The following is an 8,965-nucleotide window of genomic DNA, read 5'->3' as shown; positions in this document are numbered from 1 at the left end:
ATGGCGACTGACAACAACAAGTGCCTGACAAAAGGTGGCAGAAGGGAGCTAAGAAGAAAGTGGCTAATCCATTTTCTAAGAGAGACTGGTATGATGTGAAAGCTCCAGCAATGTTCAATATTAGAAACATCGGAAAAACACTAGTCACAAGGACTCTAGGAACCAAAATTGTATCTGATGGCCTCAAGGGTCGTGTGTTTGAAGTGAGCCTTGCCTATCTACAGTATAATTAAGTTGCATTTAGAAAATTCAAGCTAATTACTGAGGACATTCAGGGAAAAAACTGTCTGACTGACATCCATGGCATGGATCTTACCCAAGACAAAATGTACTCCATGATCAAAAAGTGACAGACCACGATTGAAGCTCATGTTGATGTCAAGAGAACCGATGGGTATTTGCTCCGACTTTTCTGTGTTGGTTTCACTAAAAAACGCAACCAGATAAGAAAGGCAACCTATTTACAGCACCAGCAGGTTCACCAGATCCAGAAGATGATGGAAATCATGACCCAAGAAGAGCAGACTAATGACTTGAAGGAAGTAGTTAATAAACTTATTCCAGACAGCATTAGAAAGACATAGAAAAGGCTTGCCAGTCCATTTGTCCTTTTCATGATGTCTTTGTTAGAAAAGTAAAAATGTTGAAGAAACCCAAGTTTGAATTGGGAAAGCTCATGGAGCTCCATGTGAAGGCAGTAGTTCTGGCAAAATAATTGGAGACGAGAAAGGTGCTAAGGTTGAACGAGCTGATGGATATGAACCACCAGTCCAAGAACCTGTTTAAAATCCAGATTTTTAATAGTGACAAATAAAAAGTCCTATTTGTGAAAAAAAGTTACTGTCACCTTGGATAATAAGCAATTTGGGAAAGAAAGGTTCAATTTTATTTACATTTATATATCACACTTCATCACTGATGAAAGTCGGGAACTCAGGCCAGGATCCTGGAGGCAGAAACTGATGCAGCTGTTTACTGGATGGTTTCTCATGGCTTGATTAACCTGCTTTCTTACACACTCCCAGAACCCATAGCTGGCTCCACTCACAATGGGCTATGCACCCCCACATTAGTCACTACTCAAGAAAATGCCCCATTCTCTGTGAGGTGATGGACCCTGAGAGGAAGCCTGGTAAACGTGAGCTAGGGCTTGAAGCCCTGGGGACCCTATAGGAACAGTAGGAACTTTTTCTGCTCCCAGCACCAGGCCCCTGTCATGTAGCCACAACCTCCATAGAAAGAATAGTGGCCATTAGTCACATCAGGGTAGCACCTCTAAGCCCCTCAACATGCAGATGAAGCAATCCTACCATCTCAAACCAAGTCAATAGGAAACACCTGTTATCAGACTCCAACCGACCCCAAAATTGTATATAAGATCCTATTCAGAAGGAATAAAGGTATGTGAGAATTACTGCATTGTCTGAGAGCTTCTGTCACACAAGAGCTGTAACACTGCCTGGGAAGAGAAAGCTCTCAAAGCTATCACTACCAGACGCTCCCCTGCACTCTACTCACTAGCTAGCCCTTCGCAGGCTCAGCTCAGCTTGGCTTGGCTTGGCTCAGCACAGCCAGTACAGCATCTAGGAGCAACAGCAGCTGCCAGGGCAGTGGTGCCAGAGCAGCAGTATTGGTAGCTGTGGCAACAGAAGCAGCAACAGCAGCGGAGGCAGCAGAGGCACTTCCCTGCCCCTGCTTGTGACGTTTCCCCTTCACCTGAACCCTCCTACCTGGCCAGGCCAGAGATCTCCTTGGATAGCCTATGGTACACAGGCCAGCAACAGTCTTGCCCCTAGACTAATCTGATGGAAGCATTTTGTCAACTGATTATTACTCTTCCAAAATGATTTCAACCTGTGTAGAGTTGATATAAAAACTAACCAGCATACCCCCTTAAGGGTCATAAACTCCGTCTACTTCACTCAGCCATGCAAGGAAGGATTCAGAGTCAGTGGTCTTATAGTGTTGCAATAGTCCCCACTGCTTGATTTTCTCCTGACAGGATGTGTTTTTCCTAGGTTCTGCATCTTTACTCTGATTGACTGGTATGAGAAAAACATTTGAGGAAGAAACAAAACTTGTGGCTTTAGGAGTGCAGAAAATGTGTGAAATTCTTTGCTAAGAGTACCATCTTTAACATCAGAGTATGATCACTGAATAAAAGCCTCCAAAGCATGGCAAAGCTGGACAATCTTTACAGTAATTGTGGATTGTTATCATTGAGATAGTCATAGGCCTGACTACCTCCAAATCTTTAATGAGTAGTTTTGTTCACTTAGGATATCATCTGCAGAGTTATTTGTGCCAGAGACAGTTACTCTTCTGTGAACTGTCCTTTCCCACTCCCTATTAAAGTGTTCCCATCATCTAAGTACCATGTGTCTTATCTGGAACATGAATCAGATAGCTCTCAATGTATTACAGGATGATTATAAATCTAGCAACAACTGGGTAAGATGAGGGAGCCTGATCCTGGAAAAGATAATGACTTGAGGTCTGGGTTTGAAACCCTAAATAAGATAACTGTCTTATTTAGGGTTTCATTGCTGCAAAAAGACACTATGACCAAGGTAACTCTTAAAAAAGGATCTGACTTCTGGTTTCAAATGTTCAGTCCTTTTTCATCATGGTGGGAAACATGGCAGTGTCCAGTTGGACATGGTGGTGGAGAAGAAGCTGAGAGATATACATCTTGCTCCAAACGCAGCCAGAAGTAGACTATCGTCCCAGGTAGCGAGGAGGAGTCTCTGAAATTTCATACTGGGCAGACCTTGAGCCCTAGGTGACCTCAAAAACCACCCCAACAGTGACTTCTGCCAATAAGGCCACACCAACTCCAACATGGGCAACATCCCATAGGCCAAGCATTCAAACACATGAGTATATGGGAGTTAAACCTATTGAAACCACCACATTCCACTCCCTGATCCCCACAGGCTTGTAGCTATAACATAATGCAAAAATGCTATTAGTCCAACTTCAAAAGTCCCCATAATCAATCACATTCTCCACAGTGTTTAAAAGTCCAAAGTTCAGTGTCTTCTAAGATTCATATAATCTCTTAACTATAATTCCCTATAAAATCAAAATCAAAAAGCAGACCACATACTTCTAACATCACAGGATATATACATTGCCATTCCACAGTATCACAGTGAGGAAATACCAGACCGAAGCAAGACCAAAACCAGCTGGGCAAACTTTAAACTCTGCATCTCTAAATCTGACATTCAGCTCCTTCCAACTTTGTTTCCTGAAACACTATTCTTTCTCTTGGGCTGATTCTATTCCCCGTTTGCAGCTTTCCTTGCTGGTATCCAATAGCCATGGCGTCTCTTCACTGTTTGGTTCTCCAAGGCAACTTCAACATCGCAGCTTCTTGTTCCAATGTATAGAATCCATATATGGTCTTCTGGGCTCCTCCAATGGGCTTGGGTTACTTCTCCAGCTCTGCACTCTTTAGCACTATAGACTCTGAATGACTCCACTGCACTGCTGTTTCTGTTCTTGGTACTCAACCCATAGTACTGGCATCTCCGATATGCTGAGGTCTTCCTCTGCAGCTAGGCTGCACTTATTTTCACCAATAGTCCCTCATAAGCATTTTTCCTGGTGCCAAGGCTCAACTTCTTTGCCTGACCCTACAATACTGGGCCATCAACTACCACTTAGGCTGTATTTTCACCTATCCATGACGTCTTCCTGCCTCTAAAACCAGTACCACCTGGATGATTCTTATACATACCAAGTGCAGCTGCCAGCACAAGGTCTACCTCTGGAACACAGCTTCTTTGTGCTCTCAGAAAACACTTTCCAGAAGACTTCACCTCAGTGACGCTGATCTCTTCTTAATCACTGATAATAACCTTTCTATTCATGACTCTAAAGCCAGAGCCATGTTGATAAAGCTCCCAAGTTCTGCTTGCTAGAACTAGAACATGTCTCATTTGTTTAATTAGATCTTCAATAGCTTTCTGTTTTCTATAGTTTCCTTCACCGCCTAAGCTTGGCTGTCCTGGAACTTGCTTTGTAAACTGACTTTAAATTTGGATATTTGTAGGTCTCTGCCTCCTGAGTGCTGGGATTAATGGTATTGAATTAGTCTTGATTCTCTAGAATCAAAGAATTTATGAAATGAATATATACATATGCACATACACATACATTTATACATAAACATATATAAAGGGAATTTATTGAATGACTTACAGGTTGCAGTCCAACCCAACAATGGCTAGCTGTGAATGGGAAGTTCAAGAATATAATAATTGCTCAGTCCCATAGAAAGAGTTTTTCAGATGGTCTGTGTAAGCTGGAATCCTGAAGAAGTGAATTCCAACAGATATACAGGAAAGTAAGTGCAAGCAGGCTAAAAAGAATGAACTCTTCCTCCCTCCCCTGTCCTTATGTAGGCCTCCAACAGAAGGTATGGCCCAGATTAAAGGTGTGCCTCAATAGCTGGGTCAAAAGCTTGTGTTTTCTATCCTCAAGATTGGAGTCATATGTATGCACTCCATTTACTAGTTCATTCCAGATATAATCAAGTTGTCAATCCAGAATAGCCATCACAATCCATTCCTTGCCAATTGGACACACAATTATATCTCCTTATGTCCAAATGAAAAAAATAACCAAGTCATAATGATGTGTAACATTATATAACTATCCCTTGTTCAACTGCAAATGAATAAACAATAAGCTTAGCTGGGTGGAATCCTGCCCCGAGGTCACCACTCCCTTAGTTCCATTTAATATCCTTAAACACAGGATTTGGCTCCATTCCACTTCCTGGTAGAATAATCTTTTAGCCATATATTTTATATATTTTCTTTCTAAACTTGCTATGCTTGATCAAAATATTCTTCATGAGAGTGAACCACAAGAAAGAGTCCATGCTAGACTTTTCTGAGACCTCCTTTGTCAATGCATTTACTCTCTTCACCATAGCCTCAGGCGGATTGTTCAGACAAGGGCAAAAAGCAGCCACATTCTTCACCAAAATATTACAAGAATGATCTCTATGCAACATACTAAAATTCTTTCCTCTGAAACCTCCTGAACCAGGCTCCCAAGTTCAAATCACCCTGAGGACTACTGTCTTTAATGCTTCTAGGAGAATGGTCCATTAGGCACCACTTAAAGCATTTTACTGCTTTTCTAATTCAAAGGCCCAAAATCAGCTTTCCTCCAAACAAAAGTGTGGTCAAAAACTATCACAACAATACCCCAGGTCTTGGTACAACTTCTGCTTAGTGTTTCATTGTTGTGAAGAGACAACATGACCAAGGCAACTCTTAAAAAGGATACCATTTAATTGGAGCTCAATTACAATTTCAGTGGTTCAGTCCATCATCATGGTGGTGGGAAGCCTGGCAGCAACCAAGCGGACCTGATGCTAGAGAAGGAGCTGAGAGTTCTACATCTTTATTAGAATGCAGCCAGAAGTGGACTGTTATCCCAGACAGCCAGAAGGAGACTCTAAAATTTCACACTGGGCAGAGATTGAGCACTAGGAGAACTCAAAGCCTATCTCCATAGTGACATGCTTCTTCCAACAAGGCCACGCCTACTTAGACAAGGCCACACTCCCTAATAAAACTTCCCATGGGTCTATGGGGATCAACCCTATTCAAACAATCATAGGAACCTATTCTCTCTCTCTGTCTCTCTCTCTGTCTCTCTGTCTCTCTCTCTCTCTGTCTCTCTCTCTCTCTCTCTCTCTCTCTCTCTCACACACACACACACACACACACACACACAGAGGCGGGGGGGGGGGGAGAAACAGTCACACAATTACCTTTGTTGGTTAAAGAATGATTCAAACACTCTTGTATAATAAAAGAGCTAACATGGTAGTAAGAAAGTCAAGCTTAGCCTTGTGCCTGCTGTAACAGTAACTGAGTTCACATGTGCAGCTGCCCTACTGTGCACAAAAACACTGTTGTTTCCCTAACTTCATCTACCACCTCTAGCTCTCACACTCTTTCAACCCTTTTTCTGCAATGATTCCAGAACATTTTGAGGAAGGAGGTGTAGAGACATCCTGTTTATGGGTAAGAATCATTATGCAATCTCTTTTTCTCTATCCTTTAATATTTATCGGTCTTTGGGTTAATCACCATCTACTGCAAGAAGTGTAACTGAAGAGGACTGAGAGATGCATTAATCTGTAGATATAGCAAGTTGTTAGGAGTCAGTTTAATATTATGTTGGTTTAGCAGAGTAAAAGTAATACGTTCTCTCTTATGATCTTTGATATGTTTAGCCATGGGTTGTTAGCTCAATAATGGTGGTAGGTATGAGTTCAAGCTTCTAGAGCAGGAATTGAAACCAAGCAGAAGGTGGTTGGTTGTTCCCATGGGGTTTATGCCACTATTACACCAGTGGACACGGCCTGCCAGGGCAGGCATTGTTGCAGTGCACATGGTTACTGCTGTGTATGTCTGATGATTACTTTGCTCCTCCAACAGTAAAAATAGAACTCCTTGCACTGTGAAAGTTATCAATTAGGGATGAAACTCCAAGTCTGTACCAGGTTTGTTCTCTGTCACATTCTAGAGGGTAACCAGGACCAATGGCAATACCAAGTCCAACTGTTTTCTAACTAGGAAAAATTCTAATTGCAAATCCTCGAAGATTTTTGTTGGTGGTGATTATGGTGGGAGTAGTTTGTTTTTAAATGTTTTGTTTTGTTTTGTTGTCTTAATTTCCTTGGTCTCACAAAGTAGCCTAGAGTTGTTTCAGGTTCACTATCTTCTTTATACATGCCTCAGATTCACAGAAATCCTCCTGTCTCAGCATGCAGAGTGAAAGAATTATTGTCTTGAAACATTATTAGAGACAACATTCTGGTTTTTGGTTTGTTTTGGTTTTTTGTTGTTGGTGGTGATGGTGGTGGTTTTTGTTTTTGTTTTGTTTGTTTGTTTGTTTTTCAAGACAGGGTTTCTCTGTGTAGTCCTGGCTGTCCTGGAACTCACTCTGTAGACCAGGCTGGCCTCAAACTCAGAAATCTGCCTGCCTCTGCCTCCCAAGTACTGGAATTAAAGGCGTGCGCCACCACCGCCCGGCTAGAGACAACATTCTACTGTTTCAACAAATTCTTCTCTAAATGATACTCACCTTACATAGACTTCTACTATCTAGGAAATTGTGGAACTGATTAATCTCAACAACTTATCCAATTCTTTCATATAATGCAACTATACATGGGTTTCAGTTTGCCCTCCCACTCCAAAAAAATAAGCCATATAAATTAGTGAAAAGAAGTGGAAGAAGAAAAAGGTACTTCAGCAGACTTAGATATGAGAATTACTTAATTCTTAAAAATCATGGTAGGAAACCTTTCAATTTTATACTGAATAAAATTGTTCATTATCGAGGATTTCAATATACTTGGACATTGTTTAAGGTCTTATCTCTTTTAGAGGAATAGAAATGTTTTTTTCTTCTCTGTGTTATGAATTTTTTCTCATGAATATGCAATACTGAAATTCTAAGCATTTATGACTCACCTAAGTTATAAAACTATGGACCCCATGCTTCATAATATTGTAAGACATGGGGAATCAGCCTGAGTTGACAGCCTCCCACAACTGCATTATTTGCCACCATCTTCCAGGAAGCATTGTAATGTCTATGTCACAGCAATGTGAAGAGACAAAAGAAGTCTTCAGGATTTATCTCCCATTGAATGAATATGCTCTGGCCATTAGAATGACCTATATGATTTTAATCAGTGTAACTTAGAAGCTATTAAATTACTTATCCTTGTTAATTTTCACATTTTTCTAATGAAAAACAACAAAAGCAACTTAATTTTGGAGGGGCTTAATTTAGCTTGAAGTTTGAGGGTGTGGTCCATCATGGCATGAAAGTCATGGAATCAGGAGACTGAGGCAGTAGCAGATCACTTTGCATCTATAGTCAGAGAACAGAGACAGATGCATGCTGGTTCTCAATTTTCTTCATTTCATCCAGCCCAGGACTCTTAACCAATGGATTAATTGCTATGCTGAATTAGATTGGGTCCTCCTACCTCCATTAACTCAACTTAGATGCTTTCTCAAAGACATCTCCATGTTTGTTTTTTAGCTGATTTTAGATCTTGACAAGTAGCCTATGAGCATTAACCATCATGTTACCAAATATATGCACAAAGAATGAAGGAACAGATGGATATATTCATGAGGAGGATCAACAGAATGTGTGACACATTGAGAGATTTTTACAAGTATTCTTCTATGGGAGTAAAAAGAGAGTGTGAAGGCAAAGTTGGTAACACTCATGAGTACAATGAAACAAAATATGGAGGAATGTCTGTAGAAATGGAGAAGTTGCTGTCCTCACCTGTGCATTGTCTCAGACGGTCATACAGAGTAAGAGAGTGCAAGCAGCTGGGTAGTAGATGACAATGGTACACTGCATGATTGGGCTGACTAGAGGTGTCTCTGGCTTCAAATGGAACTCTAAGAAAAACAATAATCAATGCTAATAGGTATTGATTCTTCCTCCCATAGGGGAATCTGTAAGTGGAACTACCAGCCCAGAAAAAGAGATCAGAAACAAAACATACGTTGATACATGCACAGAAGCAGAGCAGTTGACCACACAAATATGTTACTCTCATATGCCAGAGATCCTGCATTTTATTTGCTCTGCTTTTCTACTGTTCAGTTGAAGCAGTGAGACAAGGCTCTGATGTGTGCCTACATAGAAGTTCATACCTCAAGACCTGCTTGGCTATCTGAAGGCATAAGAAATACTTTGATACATGATAACCCCTAATTTCAGAGTATTTTGAATGAAAACAAAGAGATGTCTTAGTATCATGAAATGTTTTTAGCCAGCATCATGCTAGCTATAACAGATAACAATACTTAATTTACAGAGCCATTGACTTGCTTGATAACAACTGGTCATGGGTGAGTCTAATGTCTGATAATGGATGAAAGTCTATTTGAATTTA

General features: G+C 40.8%; 1 pseudogene; it reads left to right on the top strand.

The window, feature by feature from the left end:
* On the top strand, window positions 1–834 carry LOC143440750 (small ribosomal subunit protein eS1 pseudogene; annotated as a pseudogene).
* The last annotated feature ends 8,131 nt before the right edge of the window (window positions 835–8,965 follow it).

Source organism: Arvicanthis niloticus, chromosome 30 (assembly GCF_011762505.2).
Source record: "Arvicanthis niloticus isolate mArvNil1 chromosome 30, mArvNil1.pat.X, whole genome shotgun sequence".
Classification (NCBI taxonomy): Eukaryota; Metazoa; Chordata; class Mammalia; order Rodentia; family Muridae; genus Arvicanthis; species Arvicanthis niloticus.
The sequence above is the reverse complement of the archived record's forward strand: the minus strand, read 5'-3'. Positions and strand labels throughout refer to the sequence as shown.